This window comes from Ursus arctos, unplaced genomic scaffold, assembly GCF_023065955.2.
Source record: "Ursus arctos isolate Adak ecotype North America unplaced genomic scaffold, UrsArc2.0 scaffold_24, whole genome shotgun sequence".
NCBI classification, from domain to species: domain Eukaryota; kingdom Metazoa; phylum Chordata; class Mammalia; order Carnivora; family Ursidae; genus Ursus; species Ursus arctos.
Window position 1 is genome coordinate 10,733,536 of NW_026622919.1, and position 23,171 is coordinate 10,756,706.

General features: G+C 42.3%; 1 long non-coding RNA gene across 1 annotated transcript; it reads left to right on the plus strand.

The window, feature by feature from the left end:
* The first annotated feature begins 7 nt into the window (after nucleotides 1-7).
* LOC125283593 (uncharacterized) lies at nucleotides 8-22,807 on the plus strand. The gene is made up of 3 exons (XR_007191520.2): nucleotides 8-117; nucleotides 18,084-18,180; nucleotides 18,649-22,807. It is a non-coding gene; the product is annotated as an uncharacterized LOC125283593 (long non-coding RNA).
* The last annotated feature ends 364 nt before the right edge of the window (nucleotides 22,808-23,171 follow it).

Here is a 23,171-nt window from a genome sequence, read left to right on the forward strand (position 1 = left end):
GTAATGTAGTTCCGAGCAGAGTCCACGGGGCTCTGATTTAAGGAAACGTGGTCGCTGAGGTCGCTGAGCGAGATGACTGGGTGCGCGCAGATAAACAAGTCAGACACGCAATCGGTAGTAAGTGATGGGGCCAAAAACGGCAGGGCCAAGGCGAGGGAGCATTTTTTTTGTTCCCGAAAAGCCGCTAAAGCAACAGTTGAAGAACATTAGGTTAGCTGAAAAGCATTTGGCTCGCTGAGAAGGTCGGCTTGGGTGTTCCGTGTTTGCAGGGCAGCACCTGTTGTAATGTCCCTGCCTGTAGACGTTTTACCCCCACACCTCCATTTTTAAAAACATTTTTCTCGCTTGGAGAATTGGTTGGTGATTTGGCTGCCTAGAGGTAAGGTTACCTTTGCAATTGAAGAGAAGATGCAAAATTTTTAGGCAGAAATGATCCAGGTTGGTGATTTTCAAGGAGCCTGAAATTCATTTCTGTGGGGTGGGGGGATGGGGGCTAGTTCTCATTTCTTGAAAAGTTAAAGAGGAAGTTCTGCTTTTTATGTGTCAAAGCTAACTTTATCAAAGTTACAATGTTTAGATGCTTTTTCTCACCTGATGGAGGAGGAAAGCCCCCGGTCTAAGGGAGAAAGTAGGTAATCCTAAATTAACCAAACCAGAGATCTTGAATTTATTCAACAAAATTAACAGAAAGTTGTTGAGGCCCTGGGATGGGCCAGGCACCTTCCTAGGGTCTTGGGTCATCCATTCGTCCGGTATTGCTCATGGCTAGGGGCTGGGCAGCAGCATGGTAGACAGAGCCACCCCCTTCACAAGGAAGCCAGAACGATGCCATGCAAGAGATGAAGCTGAGCGAGGGGGCGTGGGCTGAAATGAGCTCAGACTTCTACCTCACTGAGTAGACCGGACTCAGAAATGTACTTTCAAGGGAGAGTGGGAGAAATGGAGGATTTCAGGCTGCTGAGGTGTGAACCAAGCACAGTAAAGAAATGAGGACAAGCCTATTCAGGAGACAGTGAGGATACTATGTTGCCTTGTATACAAACGTAGGGGTGGACAGAATTTACAGGTGAGGACTGTACCTGGTGGTAAAGGCCAACTAGAGGTTTGGCCTTTATTCCACAGGTACCTGGGAGGTGGGGAAAGGCTTTTGAGGGGCGTAACTGAATCCAAGCATTGTTTTAAGAAGGTAAATTTGCTCTCCACAATCGCGGTGAGTCGAAACTGGGAGAGTCTAGAGATAAGTCAGGTCAGTAGTGGAAAATAAAAAGAGGCACTTTGAAGAAGGATTCAGCCAGATCTGAAGACTGCTAATGAAAACTATGGCAGTTTTGTTTGGAATTCCAGGAAGCCGGGGCCTTCTGAGTAATGGACGAATCACAGGGACGATGGCCACCATGTTAAAGCTAGAAATCAGCTCTAAAAACAGATACGCGATAGGGGATGGAACGAACATTAATTTACCTAGATTGATCTCCTATCCTGGCGTTACGGAGAATTAATCAAGGTCACCTTGGGTTCATATTAGCTTCTGTCCCTAAGACCAAGAGGTCTCTGTCCCAGGAGCCACAGGATCAGGGCCTTCCTAGCTCACTTTTTTCACTGTCCTTCTAGGCAAATCCTTGCTGTCCCTTCCTCTCCTGGCACACACAGACTCGCATCTTTAAACCGGCATTTTTGTTTTGGAAGTCTCGTTTAACCAAGAGGCGTATGAGGGCGGAGATGCACGTCTGTACGTCCCATTCACCTCTGCAAACGTTCACGCAACCCCTGCTAAGTGCCAGGCCCTGGGGTAGCTACCGGAACTGCAAACAGACTCACTGAACCCAGCCGGCCAGGGCCTGCGCAGCAACCTAGAGCTCCCTTGAGTTTGCACTTCATATGGTCAGCAGCATTGCTCTTAAATTGCCCCAGACCCCCTTCTCGATGGGAGAGTTCTGATCGGAGCCCATCTGGTGCATGTTGCTGCTGTCGTTTGTGCTGGTACTTTCTCTTCATGGCATGCACAGTTCACCACTGGCAAACGGATCGTGTTCCGAAAACCCATCTGTAATTCATATTCCCATAGAAACGATGTGATCCACAGCCAGTGCACATACTCACTCGTACACATGTATGCAAAACAACTTCGACCCATACATTGGCTGAACTGCGTGGTTAAAAATACCAAAATCGCGGCAGTTGGCTGGCTCAGTTGGTAGAGTATGCGACTCGTGAGTTCAAGCCCGGACGTCGGGCGTGGAACTTACTTAAAAAGATAAATAAAAATAGCAAAAGTTATCATGTTTTCATTCTGGGAAAAATGCTTTTTGAATTTCCGCAAGGAACTCAACCTCTCTTTGAAGTCTTAGCTTCCAGAAGAAAAAGTTCGTGCCTTGGTGGTTAACGCTGTCCTCCTCCCATAGTCCTGGGTGGCGGAAAAAGCTGTCCCTCTATACCGTCGTGGGGAGTCCTTCCCACGGTGGTGTAAGGAAGCGGAAGCAAAATCTGGCACATGGTTCTTTTATTAGACAGTATATCAGGTGTTTATCCTGAGGTGGCCTGGGTTCCTGCTTCAAATCCCCTGTCTTGAAAATGTCCTGTACTTTAGATCTTTGTAAAATGCAAATTTGATGCACCCCCCCCCCCCCCCGCCCGGCTTATAGTGACCATCAAGACAATGGCAAACTCCTTGGCATGGTATAATTGGGTCCTTGAGACCTGTCCCCTGCTTACCCTCCAACTTCATTTCTCACCCTATGTTGATGCTAGAGCCTCTCTCCTTTCTCCTTTCTTTCAAGTACACTGATCTTCTACCTGGGAAGCCTTTACCATTCACAACCTAGCTCATTCCAATTTGTGCTTGAAGAGCGAGCTTAGCTGGCCTTTTCCTTTTGGTAGCCTTCTGTGACCCATCACCCTAGGAGCACCCTCAGTATGAATTAGGTGCATTCTCTAATTCAGTAGCTCCCAGCATACACCTCTTTCTTGATACTCATCATAGGGCTGACAGGTGTTCATTTACATCTTTGTCTCTTCCCAGAGTCTGAACTCCTGGAGATCAGAGACTTATCTCTGCATTCCCAGTACCCTGTTTCTTGCATATAATAGGGCCTCAAATGCATACTGAAATAATGCATGCAATAAATAGGGAAAGGACTTGTGACCATGGACAGCCTGGAATAACTAGATTCCAATGATAATAACACCTGCAGGGGAAATTAGAACACCTGCGCAAAGCCCTATGCTGTCAGGTTAGAGGTGTGATTCGTAGAAGGATGACCTTAGGTTAAGTCAGACTGGCTCAGAAAGAATTATTCTAGAAGTATATGCAGGGTGGAGAAGGTGGCGGGGGGGGGGGATAGGGTGTCTCAGCCCGGGGTGATTTAGCCCCCCACCCAGGGACATCTGGCAACGTCTGGAGACATTTTTGGTTGTCACAACTGGGAGGGTGGGAGTGGTAATACTGGCTTCAGGCTAGAGATCAGGGATACTGGTAATCGTACTGCAAGGCACAGGAAGCCTCCCACAACCAAGAATGATCTGGGCAGGGGTGCCTGGGTGGCTCAGCCCATTAAGCGTCTGCCTTCGGCTCAGGTCATGGTCTCAGGGTCCTGGGCTCAAGCCCGGTGTCAGGCTCCCTGTTCTAGTCCAAATGTCAGTAGGGCTGAGTTTGAGAAACGCTGGTACATAGTGACACCTTGAGAAGTCACTGACACTGTATTTTTAAGTTAATTTAAAGCTAATGAGATTTGGTATGTGGGTTCTAGTCCTGGCTGTAGAAAAAGTTAGCAGTGGCTCCTAAGGCAAGTTACTTCACCTTTCTGGACCTCTTTTTGTTCCATTAAAATAAGGAGGGTTAGACTAAATTCCAGTTCTAACATCCCATAGATGTAAACCCAGCTCAGTGTCTGATTAAAACCACCAAAAATTTAAAGGAAGAGAGGTGTGTTCACGTGTTCTACTTTTTGCATTGGAATTAAGGGTTCCGGATCCCTTGTTCTTGCAGGCCAACTAATGACTGTCATAACAATAGCCCTTAAGAGATGAGACAAGAAATATTCAAATTACAGTGTGAAATATTGCCTTCCAGATAGCAATGCTCATCTGTATGTGACATTTATGAATGTTTTCCGACAATGGCTGCTGGATGTCAGAAACATGGGAAAGAAGGTGCTAGAGTTAAAGCTAAGAGTTCAACTCTGAATATCTATTTTCCTAGATTCTAGAACATTGTAGTATAAAGAGGTATGTCATACATAATGACGTATATTGGGGAGAAACATGGCAGCGTACACCTCTTTCTTGATACTCACCATAGGGCTGACAGGTGTTCATTTACATCTTTGTGTCCTCCAAGAGTCTGACTCCTGGAGATCAGAGACTTATCTCTGCATTGAGACAATGAGTTGCAACTGTACGATAGCTTGAAGCACTAATTTTGTTTTCACTGCATTAATATATCACAATGAATTACGATTGTTGGTAGAAATTTTAGAAATCCCAAGGTAGATTCAGCTTAGCTTCCAGTGCCCTCCCCAGTAAGACGCAGGTATACCTGTGCTGCCTTTTTTTTTTTTTAAGATTATATTTATTTATTTGACAGAAAGAGACAGCCAGCGAGAGAGGGAACACAAGCAGGGGGAGTGGGAGAGGAAGAAGCAGGCCCACAGCGGAGGAGCCTGACGTGGGGCTTGATCCCACAACGCTGGGATCACGCCCCGAGCCGAAGGCAGACGCTTAACCACTGTGCCACCCAGGCGCCCCTACCTGTGCTGCCTTATTCCTATACTCATTCATATGCTCTGTGATTCCTCTGCTTAAGTGATCTGGTCAAAGCAGGATTCATTATGAATTTCTATGTCACCACTTTTGTATGTTAACTTACACTATTCTAGGTCTTTGCCCCTAAAATCTACCTTTCATTTAAGGTTCAAGGTCACCTCTTCTATGTTGTCCTTGATCACATCCCTCTGTCTTAAAGAAGATTGTCCCCTTTAAATTCTGATGGCATCTGTTAGCTCTTGTGGGCTGTATATCTAATATTGTCTTGCAGTAAATATTACTTAAGTACAGACCTTACCTCTTCTGCTAAATCTTTTATTCTCTGCACGTTCCTAACCTACTCCCTTGGGCAGACCTTATTTGTCTATATTTGGCCCTTGTTCTAAGCTTGGGCAGGGAAGTTTCATCTTCATCATGTGGCCCCAGGTCAAATATATGTCATGCACAGAATAGGTGCTCAGTTAATACTTGTTTAGCTGATATGTGGATGGATTTATTACACACTGAACGCATTCACCTAAAATGGGTTGGTTAGCTTATCTTAGCATTTTGTTAAAAGTTAAAAAAATGCCACCATAGGGGTTTACTAGGAAGAATAATTTTTATTTAATTATTATATATAATTATCTAAAAAGTGTTTGACTAATACTTTAAGCTCCTATTAAGATTCTAGATTTTCAGATTACTATCAACAACCTTTAATACAAGTGTCTGATCTAATGGAAATGCTGACTGACTCTCAAGAGTCCTCATTATTATATTCTTATTGAATAAAAAATTTGTAATATGAATGTTCAGTGTTTCTAAGCAGTCACGGAGCCATATAGAGCTCCAATGCGATGCTGTTTCAACCTTGCCCCAAAACCAAATTGAGTCTTAACCAGACATATTACATGAGCTGACTGATGAAGGACGTAGTATCTAGGAAAGAAAGAAGTGATTCCTGCCTAGTATTCACCCTATAAGCTGTTCGTGGTCATCTAGACAGTGTGTTAGAGCAAATAGTGAACAGCTTTGAGTCATTATATTAAATAATACGGGGGAGCACAAAAACGATTTCAAATTCTCTTAAGAGAGAAAATTGCAATGATGTCTAATCCAACACAAGCATATACTTTTTCTTCTCCTTCTACCACAATCAAATCAATTGATCTCCATCTCTGTAGATACACACACACACACACTCACATATATACACGCATGTGTATGTGTTTGTGCATTGCTGTCTCCCTCATACGACACTCGCTCATTTTCTTCTGTGGTCCTGCCCCATCTGGCTTCTGAAAATCTGAACAAGACCGAGCTCTACAGAAAGCCAGATAAATGGTCATGCTCCGTACGTGAGGTTCAAGTTACACTGAAATTTGGAACTCCTTTGCAACACTCCTAATCAATTCCATATTTAACCAATTGTTGGTTTGCCTTATACAGGGTGAGTCCAAAAGAACTGCACCTTGGCCACCCAGATACCCAGATAGTTCACTTGGCAACTTCTTCCAGAGAGAATACCTCCAGAACCTCACGTTGGTACCACGTCATCGTTTTCAACTTTGAAGGAATGAAGAATCTTGTCACGGCTGCCGTTGCGGTTGTCCGAAGTGATAGATTACAGAGGTGTCAGGGGATGGTTGGTGCATGCCCTAGTGACATGAAAGGCACATATCAAACATGTATTAAATTGTAGAGAGCTAGGGGCGCCTGGGGGGCTCAGTCAGTTAAGCGTCCAGCTCTTGATTTCGGCTCAGGTCATGACCTCAGGGTTGTGAGATTGAACCCCATGTCGGGCTCTGCGCTCAGCACAGAGTCTGCTTGGGGATTCTCTCTCGCCCTCTCCCTCTGCCTCTCCCCTAACTCATGCTTGCTCAAGCTCCCGAAATCTAAATCTAAAAAAAAAAAAAACGTAGAGAGAGAGCTGGGAGAATTTCTTTACAATGAGGGTTGTCAAATGATGGCCCATGCTCCAAATTCACTGTGCCTGCTGTTTCTGTAAATAAAATGTTATTGGAACACAGCTATGCCCATTCACATAGGTATTGCCTGCGGCTGCTTTTGAACTACAACAGAGTTGAAATGGAGACCAGCTAGCCTGCAAAACCTCAAATATTTACTTTCTGGCCCTTAACTGAATGAGCGTGCAGACCCTCTTTGCAAATTGGTCTTGACTGCATGTTCCTCTAAACCCCAGTTACTAATTAATGCATTTCCAAAGGTGTTCAGTTTTTTTACAGTCACCCTGTGCTTGAATTGTTTCTCGTACAAAAGTCTTAACTCCACAATTATATTGTAAAGTCCTTGAGAATCCTCGTGAATACCCTGGAGATCTTACAGAGCACAGCAGGGGGGTCCAGAGCCAGCCTGTTCTAAGTATTTCTTGATGGACTGATTAAATCGAGCATTTCCTATAAGAATCATGAGTCTTGTAACATAAGAAGTATCAGCTCTCAGTTTTCCTGGAGTATCTCTGCCTTTCCATCTATTTTCCTTTTCCTGCACATCTCTCAGCATGTTCAAATGCCAGATGTTCAAATACTAGGTCTATGTACCAAAGAAGGATTAAGAAAAATCAAAATATAAAATACAGGCAATGCCAGCTATAAAACATTACATCTCACAAATCTTTTTATCCCAGGAGCCCAAAAGAAAAGAAAAGAGAGAAGCACGCTGGTTTCTTATATCCCATTTTAAAAAGTACTAGACCCTTATTAAGACCTACAGTTATGACAAGAGTGGCATGGGTTAAGAAAATGGAAAAAGTATGATCTCTGTTCTGAGAAACTTAAAATCCTGTGGGTAATGTTAGTAACATTTTTATAATATTTCAAGGTTTACAGGCGCTTTCCACATCCACCATATATCATTTTATCCTTACAGAGACACTGAAGTGGGTTGTCCCTAAATCCCGGTTTATCATCATCATCTCATGTTGTTGCTTTACTTGGACAAGATGGGAAAACATGTGATTTAAAACTGTCTGGTTGCAGATGTAGAAACTTGGCTTCCGATCCCTAGTCTCTTACTTCAGCTATCCGGTCTCGTCTTAAGCTAGGTAGCTTGTAGTCAGTGCCCTAGAAATTGTACCTTCTTCAGGTTAAGACTCATTCGGTAACATTTTGCCCCATTTTTGTATTAGTTATTCATGGGACAAGCTCAGCTCAGGACTCGAAAGCCCACAATAAATCCGTGTATCTCCTTTACACTCTGTACCGTAGCCAACGCACTGTGACGATTCAGTAAATCCTGTGCTATGTGAGAATGAGTTAGAAACACTGATATTGGACAGTGTTGTGCCCTTCAAGGCTCCTTGATCTGTTTACATTGATATTAATAGATGGTTCTGGGCTTTAGTCACAGACCTGAATAATTCCGGTCATACTGACCTGCTGCACTTCGTTAAAAACTATAAAATATTCTGGGAAATATTTTAGATAAGCGATCTATGCAAGTTACAGAGAAAGTTCAACAGTTCACAGAATGTTAAGAAGCTATCTGAACTACACAGCGCTATAGAAATAATTATAGGGAGTCAACATACTAAATCAGCTTTTTCTTAAATTGTTCCATTTGGAGTAGAGTCCAAAGGAAATGCTGTATTGCTAACAGCATACGGCAGATAAGTTGAAAATACTGCTAATTCTCCTTATGTCCGTTCCTTTGAGGTGGTAGACTCATGATTTTGTTTCTGAGCCAAATTCCTAAAAACAGTGGGTTCTATATAGTTGTTCAATTAGTCTGTCTTAGAACCAAATAGGGTTTTATAAGTATTGTATAGTATTAGAAAGTAGCAATTTGAGAATATAATGAGTGTCTGATGGTGTTTTATAGATTGGGCTTCCTACCATAAAGAGGGTTAAGGCGAACCTCTTCATGGTGCAATAGCGTGAGCCCCGAGCTCCATGGACTCTGTAGCCTACAACATAAGGAGTAAAACAGCAGAGGTCGATTAGATTGTACCTCCTGCCTCTGGAACTGTTTGGAAGTCTCCTTTAGGGCTCCTTTCTATCAGCCTTGCTTTACTGACATTTAGGTGGGAAATGAAGAAATCTAAAAACCGGCACGTTTGCAAAAGGCAACCAGAGATTTCCATTTTCCAGGGCCTTATTTATCCTGCTGTTTCTGGATTGTTCGAATCCAAATAAATATCAAGTGCATGTATTAAACAGTTTTGGGCATATTGCCATCTGGCACTGAGTAAATTTTGAAATGCTGGTGGATATTTCAAAGAAAATTGCAGAAAGCGTTGTGTACAATTTTCTTAAGCTGCTTTCCGTGCGATCTATGATTTTGGAAGCTCGGTCTACAGGTTTTTAATAGGCATGTGGAAGATTTTTTTTTAAATACCCAGGTAATGCTTTATGAAAAGATAGAATGCTTGGCTCCTAACTTTTAATGACTCATTAATTTTCTGTAAAGTAGAGTTTCTCATAGTAGTTATTTAAGATGTGCTATGTAAAAAAATGTCTAAGGATGTATGAATTTCATAATATTAGTTCTTACCCCGTCTTAATGAGATAGCAAACCGAAGTGTATCTGGGTTTGAAGTTAGGGCAGCTGTATATTCACAATAAATGCTCCCGGCATTATAGGTAGGTTCATGAAAGAAAGCAGAATATATATTTTTTCAAGATTCACTTGAGAGAGAGAGAGAGTATGTGCATGCAGGGGGGAAAGGGGCAGAGGGACCAGGAGACAAGCAGACTCCCCACCAAGCGGGCGAGCCTGACACAGGGCTGGATGTCACAACCCTGACATCATGACTGGAGCCAAAATCAAGAGTCAGGGGCTTAACTGATTGAGCCACCCAGGCACCCAAAGCAGAATATATTTACGACATCTAACTATCTTCTAAACTAAGATAAAGTTATTATAATTCACAGGGTGTGAGCAAAAACCACCTCAGATGTAAAATATATTTCTCTATTTAGTCCTGTATCTGTAAATATCTATTTCTTTCTTCATCAACATTGGGGGGGGGGTTGACGTTAATTCAGATTTTTTTTTTTTAAAGATTTTATTTATTTATTTGACAGAGATAGAGACAGCCAGCGAGAGAGGGAACACAAGCAGGGGAAGTGGGAGAGGAAGAAGCAGGCTCATAGCGGAGGAGCCTGATGTGGGGCTCGATCCCATAACACCGGGATCACGCCCCGAGCTGAAGGCAGATGCTTAACCGCTGTGCCACCCAGGCGCCCCTTAATTCAGATTTTAATCTAGTAAGCTGAAGGCAGTGTTTTAGTTTGCAAACTGAGAACCCTCACTGTCACAATTTTAAGTGACCTGATTTATATGATGTTGACTTAGGAGCAATACCAGGGTGAAACTAAAATTGTTACGAGCGATTCTCTGTTATATTTAAAATTAACAGAGGCACAAAGTTTTCCAAAACATGACTAAAATAAGATTGTACCTCTTTGGATGCTACCAACGTATTAATACACCTCCCAACTCAGAGGCATAAAGCCGTGTTCTAGAAAGATGTTTAACGAATTCGACCTCAAGTCTTTATATAACCAATGGTCACGGACTATTTTTCAAGGACAGGGGTGACTCTGAAATATGGAATTTATTGGCTGGTGGTGCTCTTCAGGAGCCCTTCTACATAATATGGTTCCTATGTTTTGTTTCAAACCCGTTTTTGATAATGAATCAACAGATGTCACATGAAAAAATGATTCTAAGGATTCCCACTAGCTATTTTCTCAGCCATTCACATTTAATTTAGGAAGGGAATTTGAATTAGCAAATTAATCCCTATCCTACCTGTTTTTAAAAGTTTATATTAATAGAAGAGTCAGCTATGATGAATATTTGTTAAAGTCAAGTGTGCTATTCAAAGCTGTTTAGGTTGGAAAAGGCAGAAAAATTCAGAATGATATTATATGGAAATATTTCACGAGAATTAGCAGATATGGTCGGACGTAGATCAAAAGAAAAATCAAAGGGAGTCAGATAAATAATTTGGAGTGTATTTTATCTACTTATAACGTATACCTCGAATACCAAATTCATACATAAAAAAGCAAAGTAATCGACTTTGAATTAATAAAATAACTCCAGGTCTATTTCATAGAAAATGATGGTCCCTGCCTCATCTAGGAGTAGATAAGTGTGTCTTAGCTGTACTTATAAATCACCCTTCTTTCCCCTCAACTGAACAGTTGACGATTGAGGACTGAAGTCACATGAGCTGCTGAGATGCCATTCATTGTGGTCTAGGCTATAAATAGTGTGATTTAGGCTGTAAATACTGAGAAGAATTAGGTGCAATAAAAGTTCACGTAAATGTGAATTTTGGCTCTTGTTGTATGTTGAGAGGACTCTGGTAGAGAGAGTCAAGTGTCAAATACCAAGAACATAGCATCAGCAGATGGCAGTTTTCCTCTCTAATATCCCATGGAAGCAGATACATTGATACAGCTCTAGCCCTTGTTTCCATCACCAAGTCAGTTTCCATTATTGGCTAGTTGTTCATAGGTATAATTTGATGACACCAGACCTGTGTAAGTTGACCATAATTGTGAAGGGATTATAGCACAGACTCTGAAGCCAGACAGCCTGGCTGGGTTGGACTCCTGGCTCTTCTAATTACAGTTGACCCTTGAGTAACACAGGTTTGAACTGCACAGATCTACTTATTTGTGGAATTTTTTTTCAATGAATACAGTCCAGTACTGTAAATGTATTTTTCTTATGATTTTCTAAACACTTTTCTTTCCCTTACTTTATTGTAAGAATACAGTACATAATAAATGTAACATGCAATATACGTGTTAATCAACTCTTTATGTTACCTGTAAGGCTACCAGTCAGCAGTATGTCATTACTAGTTAAATTTGGGGGGAGCCAAAAGTTACTCATGGATTTGCCTGAAACTGATGTAACATTGTGTGTCAGCTACACTCAAATTATAAAGAACTTCTACAACTCAACACCCAAAAAGCAAAGAATCCAATTAAAAATGGGCAGAAGACGTGAACGGATGTTTCTCCAAAGAAGACATCCAGATGGCCAACAGACACATGAAAAGATGCTCAACATCACTCATCATCAGGCAAATGCAAATCAAACCACAATGAGATATCACCTCACACCTGTCAGAATGCCTAACATCCTAAACACAAGAAATAACAAGTGTTAATGAGGATGTAGAGAAAAAGGAATCCTCGTGCACTGTTGGTGGGCATGCAAACTGGTGCAGCCACTGTGGAAAACACTATGGAGGTGCCTCAAAAAAATTAAGAGAACCACCCTATGATCCAGTAATCTCACGATTGGGTATTTACCCAAAGAACACAAAAACACTAATTCAAAAGGATATGTTCACCCCTATGTTTATTGCAGCATTATTTACAATAGCCAAACAGCCAAATAATGGAAGTAGCCCAGGTGTCCATCCATAGATGAATGGATAATGAAGTTGCGGTATACATACACCACGGAATACACAATGGACTATTATTCAGCCATCACAAAGAATGAAATCTTGCTATTTGCGACAACATGGATGGAGCTAGTGAGTATTATGCCTAAGTGAAAGAAGTCAGTCAGAGAGAGACTAATACCATATGATTTCATTCATATGTGGAATTTAAGAAACAAAATAAATGAACAAAGGAAAAAGAGAGAGAGAGACACAAACCGTGAAATAGACTCTTAACTATGGAGAAAAAACTGATGGTTACCAGAGGGGCAGTGGGTGGAGGGATGAGTGAAATAGGTGATGGAGATTAAGGAGTGCACTTGTCAGGACGAGCATTGGGAGATGTATGGAATTGTTGAATCACTAAATTGTACACCTAAACTAATATAACACTGTATGTTAACTACACTGGAATTAAAATTTAAAAATCTAATAATATTTTTTATTTGAAAAAATGTTATTCGTAGATTTTCAATTGGGGGGGTGGCGGTTGGTGCCCTTGACCCCCATGTTATTCGAGGGCCAATCTATACTAGTTCTGTGAATTGGGCAAAATAGATCACTTCTCTATGCCTCAGTGTCCTACGGGTAGAAAGGCAACGATAACAGTACCTACCTCATGGGGTAGTCGAGAAGATTAAATGAACTAATAGACTTAAGGCTCTAAGAAGACTGCCCGGCCCATGATATATGCTCAGTGGCTATAAGGTATTGAGGCTTTTGGTTATCTTTATTACTATTAAATTTCTCAGCATTGGCTCCTTTCTTGAGAACGAAGATACTGTATGTAGAGTGGAAGAAAATTGGGATATAAGAACACTCCTCCTCGCAAGTGATAAAGGCAAGAAGAAAGCTTTGAAATTAGAGAAAGGTTACCACCAACATAAAGAAATGTGAAAAGAAAAGCTTAGTTTAATGGAAGGGAAAGAGAGAAGAAATATTTTTATTACTGCAGCAAATCAAAACACTGTTGGATGCTTGTTAAGAGGAAATGGAGGCCATATGGAGAAAACCATTCCATTCCACAGCGGGGAATGGATTTAAAAGACAACTGAATAGCCCAGGCATGAATTATGTAGGCCTTCGGCCATGTAATGTCATAGATTAACAAAGCAAACAGCAGAGGGCATAGTAGTAGTTAATGGGAGGTGGAAAGAGTCATCAGGCTTCAATGGTCAGTTCTTAAGACGCGGTTTTCCTTATTAAAGAAATATACTGATAACAGTATTTTAGTTCTTTCCAATCATTTGCATATGCATTAGGACCTTACTATTCTAAATCCTTTCATTTCCTTTAATCTCTATATTTCTTATATTCATTGTGTTTGTATGAACTTTTCTACTGTAACCATTACTAATGGGGCTGCCTTTCTGCTAATTAAGTTGTTAATTAACTAAAGTAGCTCAGTTTTAAAATTTATATTAGACATATTTTAAAAATCAAAATGTTTTCCCTGGGACTTAGTTGGCTGATAATTAAATCAAGAAGAGGCGTGAGCATGTATGGGAGGTGTTTTATTATTATTATTATTATTATTATTATTATTATTTAAAAATGGAGCAATTCTTACGAAAGATTTATTCATTGATTGTATGTTTGAAATAATTTGGAACCTCTCCAAAATGATCTACATGAATTGTTTGGAACTAGGCAGGGGTAAGAGGAAAGGACCAGAAGACAAAATTAGGTAATTTTTTTATCTGGAAAAGTTAATTTCCATCATGAGTTTTAAAATAGATGTAGAAAATAACTGTTCTTCCTTTATCAATGTTAAGAGAAGTCCAGACATGAAAAATCATCCAGTAAGAATCTTCAGAAGCTCCAAAGGGTAGGTACAGAGACCCTGAGGTTTTCATTAGTGTTCAGAAATTTTAAAGAAGTCCAACCTACCAGCAGCATGCTCTGTTGCTTTCGTTCCCCAATATTAGTGTCAGCTTTTGCAGCTATTATGGACTGTGAAGCGACACGTTCAACTTGACTAAAAATGTATACGTTTAACCTTTTAACTTTCATTTATCTGGGTGAATTATTTTAGGAATTTATGATCCATGCTGGTTTCGAGTAGATAGTTAAGTGAGGAAAATAAGGTATTTTTTTAGATCTCGTGTTCCCCATGACAGATTCCTTCAAAGAAAAAAAAAAGTTTCTGTAACAAGTGCCGAGCAAATATCTATCAGTGTGCCTTCCAAAAAATGAATTGCGCCTCGTGTCTTAAAAACAGCATTTTAAAAATAAGTCATAAGGGAGAGGAAGAGCTGAGCTGTGGTAGATGATATTCTAGATAGCTCTTCAATCAATTTGGTATAATGCTTTTGGAGGCAGAATAACGAGTAATATGAAATCATTTTTCAAGATGCTATATGTGCGCTCTTTGTTCTATTTCTGTATTCATTGGCACAGGCAATTTATACAGTGCACTTGGAATACTCCAAGAACAAAGACCAATTTCCCTGAAGGTGATGAGACTCTTGAATTTTACCAATGCAAAAAAAAAAAAAAAAAAAAAAAGATTTTCCTGTTGTCCCATTTAGATAATGAAGTGTGCTAGATTTGGAGAGCCTCCACGTTGAGCCTCAGAAATCATGCCCACCGTGTATATTTTTTCTTCCGAGATTCAAAAAGTAGATGTAGGCAGTTCTTAACAAGCATTGACAAGTAGTAATTATCAGTGAGTGTTGTGAAAGATGGAGGGCTGAACGGATCCAGAAATCGGCTTCTGCACATGAGTATCTTTTATTCTTGGGGAAACAGGTATCCAATTGATCTGTTGATGATCCTTCAAGTAGGTTTCAGGATCGGACGGGATCTCTGTGTGACTGCAGTCAAGCACCCACCTGTTGTCTTCAAATGAAAGGGAGGAAAAGGTCAAATAAGGACAATTTATTAATCCTTCTGGTACCCGGTAGCCATTTTGCTTGTTTTGTTTTACTTCGGGGGGATGTGCAGGGCTGAGAGAGGTGCCTCACATCTGGACCCCCTCCTGGGACGCTGCCCTGGACCATGGCATGCATTGGAGCACCGAGTATCCCACTGGAGGGGAATCCAATGTTCAGAAGTAGCCCTGTAGCTTTGCTCATCGGATGCTCCCTTCGATGTGGACACGCGTGGTTTTGTTTGTTCTCTAAGTGTACCAGCAGTGCCAGAGAACTGCTTCCCTCACAGCGTAGGTAGGAATAGTGTCTGTGTGATGAAATGCTCATAGTTCTCTGACAAAAAAAAAATCCAAGGTGGAAATCCGGGGATTGCAAGAAGCCCAGAAATTTTACAGCTTTCCTCCCTCCCTGTTCATGAAACTTAACCTGAATGCACAGGACGTGAGGATCGGTTGATGACTCTCTCCCTGCGCTTCCCCTGAAGGTCCCCCATGTTTGGGGGCACATGCCTGCTTAAACTTGTTTCTTCACATTCCACACAGAGGGCAGGGTTCTGAATGTGTACACACTACCCTTACCCAGTTTCATGTTATGTAATAGCTGTGAATGCCCTCTTGTGCCTGCGGATAGTAGAAAACGAAGCCTTGATAGAATGCTGACCAAAAAGAAAACCTTTGGGCACCCTCTTAGTATTTAGGCACAGACAGAAAGGCAATGTTGCGCATTTTGCTAAAGCCCGGGATCCCATGATAAGATCATAGGAGAAAATCAAGACAGGAAAGGGTTTGAGTTCATGAACCTCTCTTAGACCTGAGTGTGAAAAATAAAGGCTGGTTTGAAAGTTTTAATTTGCTCTATCAGCCTAAGAGTTGGAATGTTCACTCAGATTCTAACTGCTCAGAAACCGACAGGCTTATTCAGATATATCCGCCTCTAGGAGTCTAGGACTCCTCCTCATTCGATGACTAGACTGTGAGAAACTTCATTGGGACTCCAAGAATGCTTTTAGGTCAGCCAGTGGGAGGCTTAGTTATAACTTCACAAATGGTCCACACAGATGAAGGGGGCAAAGCAAGAACACAGAGATCTGGCAGTCAACCCCTTGCATTCTGACTCCATTTAATGGTGTTTTCATTCATTCATTCATTCATCCATCCATCCATCCATCCATCCATCCATCCATCCATTCACTCATTCTGCTTTGGAGGGAAGATGGAGTGGGGAGAAGAATGAGTTCGGGCATCCCACTTGACAATCTTGTTCTTCCGGAGAGGTTCCCATATCTGTTTTGCTGGTAAAATCACGTACAGCTCACTGTATTTAGATGGCTGGTGATCCTGGCCATCACTTTCTTAAAATTGCATTTGAACTTCCTTTTTTTATTATTTGGAAATCCGGGAAGCCACCAGTACCAATGGTGTTGTAGCTGAACTGAGCCTTGGGCCAAAGAAAGGCTAGCTGAGGAGTGGATGGGTGAGGGTCCCAGAAAACCCCCGGTTATAAGGCTAATTAGTCTGTAGGTTCTTTCAATTGTATAATTTCTTAATATTCTTCTGTGTTCGAGGGTATATGCTTTTTTGGGTAAGTAGCTGGGTAGAAATGATAAACTAATGAAGAGCTGAGCATCTTCATCTCTTTGACTACGTTGATCTTTATCTCTGTGCATGTCAGCAAATCTGGCCTTCTCGTCCTGTTTCCTATCTCTAGGACAGGATTTCTCAATCTTCGCACTGTTGACATTTTGGACCAGATCATTCTTTCTTGAGAGGTGCTGTCAGAGACAGCAAATCTGGCCTCCTCCTACCAGGTATTTGTGGCAGCCCCCCAGTTGTCACAACCAAAAATGTCTTCAGACGTGGCCTTGGGGGCAAAATCGCCCCTGATTGAGAGCCAGGACTCTAGGGTAAACAGATTTTCCAAGACAGTCCCTACATTTTCCCAGCTCTAGGGCATGTCCTTTCACTCTCAAAGGTGTCATAATCTGGACAGGGAGTTAAGTGGTTCTCCCCCATTTACTCTGGTCTCAGGGAATCACAACTCCGTATTTCTAATTGCTCATGCCAAACTGAAGAAGTTCGCAACCCCTCTCATTTCCTGATAACCCCGACCGAACACTAACAGGTCCAGTTAAAGAAAACCACCTTCAAACCGTGTGCCGTGTCTAGCGTCTCTCTCCACATCAGTCCAAGCCACCTCTTCTCTTGCCCAGCAGAACGTGTGTCCCTCTTCAGGCTGTTCTCAGCACAGCTGCCAAAGCTGTCATGTCAGATCAGAAGTCAGATTGTGCCACTCCTGTGCTCAGAACCCTTCAGCGGCGTCCCATTCCACTCAGAGTAAAAGCCAAAATCCAGCTGTGTTGGCCTCTGCTATTCCTTGGACACCCTATCAGGTCCTGTCTCAGGGTCCTCAGGGCTTCCCTCTGTCAGTTCCTTCTGCCTGCCCCCGCCTGCTCCCCCCACTCCAGATATCCACATAGCTGCTCCCTTGTTTTTCAAGGTTTGTTTTTAAAGATATTATTTATTTATTTGAGAGAGACAGAGATAGCAAGAGAGGGCATGAGCAGGGAGGAGAGGGAGAAGCAGGCTCCCCACTGAGTAGGGAGCCCGACACAGGGCTTGATCCCAGGATCCTGGGATCATGACCTGAGCTGAAGGCAGATGCTTCACCGACTGATCCCCCCAGGCGCCCCTGTTTTTCGAGTTTGTGTTCTACTATCAGCAAAGCCTTCCCTAACCACCCTACTTACAGTCACCCCCCTCAGTTGCTCTCCCTCGATTTATTTTGTTTCCATAACTCTTCTCCTTATCTGACATACTAAAATTTTACCTGTTTATTTATTTACTTACTCCCTAATTTATTGTGTGGCTCTCAGGGTGAGGATGCAAGCTCCGTGAAGGCAGGGATTTTTCTCTGTTTTATTTACGGTGCTGCGCTCTGGGCCTTTAGCAGTTTTCCGGGAAACACATAGTAGACACTCATTAAATACCAAAGGAGTGCCATCATGAATTTATTGAATGCTTACTTTCTTCTAGGCGTTGGGCTCGATACTGCATATACAAAACGGAGTGTGGTCCTACCGCTGCCTTCGAGAAGCTTACAGTCTAGTAGAGGACACGCACATGTGAACAGGTAAGCACGGCTGAGCGAGATGCTTGCAGTAAAGAGAAAATTGCCAGGAGGTGGGCTAGAGGAATAGAAGGGGTTGGTGGAGCACAAGGGGACTGCAGTGGATTGAGGAGGAAATGGATGGGGGGGGCGGGATAAGACTTAAGATGCTCTTTCTTGCTGCCCTGTCTCCGTCCATCATCAGCCTCGTGCTACAGCGCAAATATAGTGTGAATGGCCACATAAAGCCATGGCACATGCTAGTGGTTCCGCATCCCAGACACCCACACTTGCCACGTGGAACGCCAACTCCTCAGCTTGCTATGGGATGCTCGTCATACGTTGGCTTTCTGCCCAGATTTATCTGGTGCCACTCTCCTCCAAACTGCCTTTCTCACCAACGAGGCTGGTGGGAGAGGATGTGTTCTGGCCACACGGAGGCTGCTGCTTCCTCCTGGGATGCCCTGCCCCACTGCCTGGTCTCCCTGACAGGTTTCAGGATTCGGCTGCCATGCCGTAACCTCTCCGAAAGGCTTCCTTGATGTCACCTCCCATCTGGATGAATTGTCACACAAAAGGCCAGAGGCACCTGCCTCAGACAGCTTGGGCGAGCACATTTCTCAACAGAAGGAACCTATTAAGAAGATTTGAAGAACAGTGCAAAAAATAAATGCCATCCCTCAAGACTGTGTTGTGAACTTTGAGTAATGCGGTCTGAGATGTACATTCCTGGAACAAGAAATGACAAACCGGTCAGAGATCAGTATAAACAAGGAGACGGCATAGGCCCAGGGCCCAGACAATGAGAGAAGGGGAAGATCAGTACCTTTCGCAAAACATTTCCCTCATCTGCCTGAAGTTTAATCTGGGAAGGGAGAATTAAATTCTGGACCGCACCATGTTTATGACTACATATAATTGTATTTAAATGCATATAAAAGCAAAATGGGTAATACAGTAGAGTTTATTTAAGGGTTTGAGTTTCATGATTTATAAGTACTAATTCCTATTATCCTGATAAAGTTGTGGGTTGAAAGTCCCCATTCGAGTATTTTTAAAAATAAATGCTACCACCAGGTAGACCAGAGTGCGGTACAATCAAGGTTCAACCCGGGTCTGATCAGTTGGGTCCACAGCATGCTTTGTACAGTAGGATCTCTGGAGGACCTCTTACTCTTTGACTATTTCGTCAACAATCGAATAATTCGATATTTAATTCAATATCCGGTTGGACAATTCCATAGCCGAAGGTCTAAGTGTCAGGCATTGTTTTGATCCTAGACATTCTCAAGAACCTGTGAATTAAGTGTATTTTCTCCACTTCTGGATAATGAAGCAGGAGCTGAAGGAGATTTAAGACCTTCACCAGCCGGCAAGACAAGAACTCAAGATCCAAACCCAGTTCGTTTCAAAGCCAAAGCTCATTCTTTTTTTTCCTTGTTAAGATTATTTATTGATTTATTTATTCATTTATTCGAGAGAGAAAAAGAGACAGAGAGAGAGAGCGTGGGGAGGAGCAGAGGGAGGGGGACAAGCTGGCTCCTCGCTAAGCGTGAAACCCAATGCAGGGCTCCATCCCAGGATCCTGAGATCGTGACCTGAGCTGAAACCAAGAATCAGGCGCTTAACCAACTGAGCCACCCGGGCTCCCCAAAGCTCATTCTTAACTCGTATGCACATCTGCCCCTGCATTACATCAATGGGTGATTTCATTCTGGGCATTTGTGTCTGAATTGAGGATAGTCTTTTACATCCAATTTATACAGATTTTGATGGTAATCTGTGTATCGTGAATCTTGGTTAGTCACAGAAATTATTATTATTATTTTTTTTTTAAAGATTTTATTTACTTATTTGACAGAGAGAGACAGCCAGCGAGAGAGGGAACACAAGCAGGGGGAGTGGGAGAGGAAGAAGCAGGCTCATAGCGGAGGAGCCTGACGTGGGGCTCGATCCCATAATGCTGGGATCACGCCCTGAGCCGAAGGCAGACGCTTAACTGCTGTGCCACCCAGGCGCCCCTAGTCACAGAAATTATTTATTCAGGTTGTAATTGTTACATCATCAGCTCATTTAGATTAAGCACCTGTTGTAGGTTGGACTGTACTCTCCAAAAGATACGTTCCAGTCCTAACCCCTGTGAATTTGACCTTATTTGGAAATAGGTCTCTGCAGATGCACTCAAACTAAGACTAGATCGTATTGGATTAATATGGGCCTTAATCCAATGACTGGTATCCTTATCGAGCAAGGGACATTTGGGCACACAGAAGACAAACAGGGAGAAGGCCATGGGACAACAGAAGCAGCAATGGGAGTGATGCAGCTAGAAACCAAGCAACACCAAGGACTGTGGACAGTCCCCAGAAGGAAGAAGCAAGGAAGCTTTAGAAGGAGCACAACCCCACCAACATCTTGATTTCTGGCTGCCAGAACTGTGAGACGATGAATTTCTGTTGTTTGAAGCCACGCCGTCTGTGGTCATTTGTTTCAACAGCCCTACTCTGGGTGTTGCATCACCCAGATCTGCAAGGTCCACATGGAATCACCATCTGCATGGGATGCAGCGAAGGAAGGAACGTGGCATCTGATGACCCTGGTAATCGGAGGACCCCCAGATCTCCACAGGTGTTTGCTGAGAGCCGCAGCCCAAACTAGGAAGGACTCTGCTGGATTCAATTCATGAGTATTTGAAAGACGCTACAACGGCATAAGGTCTAATCATGTCTACTGATACTTGAGGAATCAGTCTCCATAAGCTCAGGAAACTCGCACATCAAAGATTCTTTCCAGGGAAGTTCAGCTTTGAACGCCATGGAGTGACAGCCTACCCGGCCTGCCTGCAGATAAACTCTGAGCCAAACACCAAAGACAGCAAGCACCAGCAGGCAGATTTTGGAAGGCTTAAACTCAGATGGAAAGCTCCCCCTCTTCCTGGTTGGGCAAACCAGGAAAGGGGTCCGGGGCAATCAGAGCTTCCACAGAGTGAGGAGGGAACCCCAGAAAGGGTCTCATCACATGAGAGGTGGAGGACCCCAAAGTCAGTGTGAAAACCTGCCAAGTTTCTGGTTCACCCTGGCAACACACACGAGCAAAACAGACTGAAGTCAGTCTGAACTGAGAACCGAGGCACGACCCAACACAGGTGTTGACAGCTTGCAGTTAATTGCCTGCGAAAATGTAAATATCCACAATCTGGAGGAAAATAACAGAATCCACAATGTCCAGGTTACAATGCAAAATTACTCTACGTACAAAGAGCCAGAAAAGATGCGATCCATTTTAAAGGGAGAAGACAATCGGCTGATGCCAACTCCAGAATGACCGATGCGTTAGAATTAATCAGATTAGATTTAAAAGCAACTATTGTAACTATACTGAATGAGGCAAAAGAGAACAGGCTCACAGGGAATCAAAATATAGGAAATCTATAGAAATGTAAAAGAGAAACATATTTTTAAAGCATAAATCCAATATAAGATTATATTCCTATAATATAAATTCAAATATAAAATTTATTGGATGGGGCACGTGGGTGACTCAGTCGGTTAAGCGTCTGACTCTTGATTTTGGCTCAGGTCATGATCTTGGGGTCCTGGAATTGAGCCCCCCATCAAGCTCTGCACTTAGCAGGGAGTCTGCTTGAGGATTCTCTTTCTCCCTCTCTCTTTGCCCCTCCCCCTGCTCGCTCTCTCTTTCTCAAAAAAAAAAAAAAAAAAAAAGAACCAGGAACAGTTATAAGGGATAATGTATTATACTGTAGATATAGTACAATTATTTTCAAGGGTGAAGAATTGGGACTTTATGTAAAAAGTAGAATAAACTTGCTGATTTTCTTAGTGGTCTTAGGACCAAAAAAACTTAAAATCAGATGTTGGGTAGCTGAGGGAGAAAAAGAAACGGTAGATGAGATTGCTGGCTATTCACTATGGCTTACAGTAGGAGGCCAGTCCAGAATACATTATGACTAAGTGCAGTTTACCTCAGGAACACAAGGACAGCTCAGTATTAGAAAATCCAAAATTTATCACCTTTACAGGGCTAGACAGGAAAATGATATAGTCATCTCTGTAGATGTAAAAAAGACATTTGACAAATTTAATACCTGCTCATTAATACCTTTCCAAAAATACTCAAATATTGATACATGGATACTTCCTTACATATGAACTATACACACACACACACACACACACACACACACGGTATCAGCATTTTCCTTACTTAATGGGGAATTATTAGAGCTTTTCCTGCAAAACTCAGAAACAATATAATGATGCTTACAATCTCCACTTCTATTTAATATTATGTTGGGAGTATTAGCTGATAAACTTAGATAAGAGTTAGCAATCAAGACACATAGATTAAAAAGCAAGAAGTAAAACTATAGAGACCTGTGCTATCCAATATGGTGGCCAATAGCCACCTGTGATTATTTACATTTAAAGTAAATATTGTCAGTTTTGGGGCACCTGAGTGGCTCAGTCAGTTAAGAGTCTGCCTTCAGCTTGGGTCTCGATCTTGGGATCGTGGGATCAAGCCCCACATGGGGCTCCCTGCTCAGTGGGGAGTCTCTGCTTCCTCTGCCCCTCTGTGATGCTTGTGTTCTCTCCCTCTCTCAAATAAACAAAATCTTAAAAAAAAAAAAAAAGTGTTGTCAGTTTTTTGTTTACTTTTCAGATTTGTACTACAGGGTTTATTATTTTTTTTAAAGATTTACTTATTTATTTATTTACTTATTTATTTCAGAGAAAGAGAGAAAGCGGGGGATGGGCAGGGGGAGAGAAAGAGAGAATCTCCAGCAGACTCCCTGCTGAGCTTGGAGCCCATCACAGGGCTCAATCCCAGGATCCTGAGATCATGACCTGAGCCAAAATACAGAGCCAGCCACTTAACCGACTGAGCCATCCAGGCACCCCCAAGGTCTAATAATAAAAACAGTTTTTTGGGGAAAAAGTTAATTATAAGTGAAAGAAAGTCAGAATTCAGTTCTTTGGTCATACTAGGCACATTCC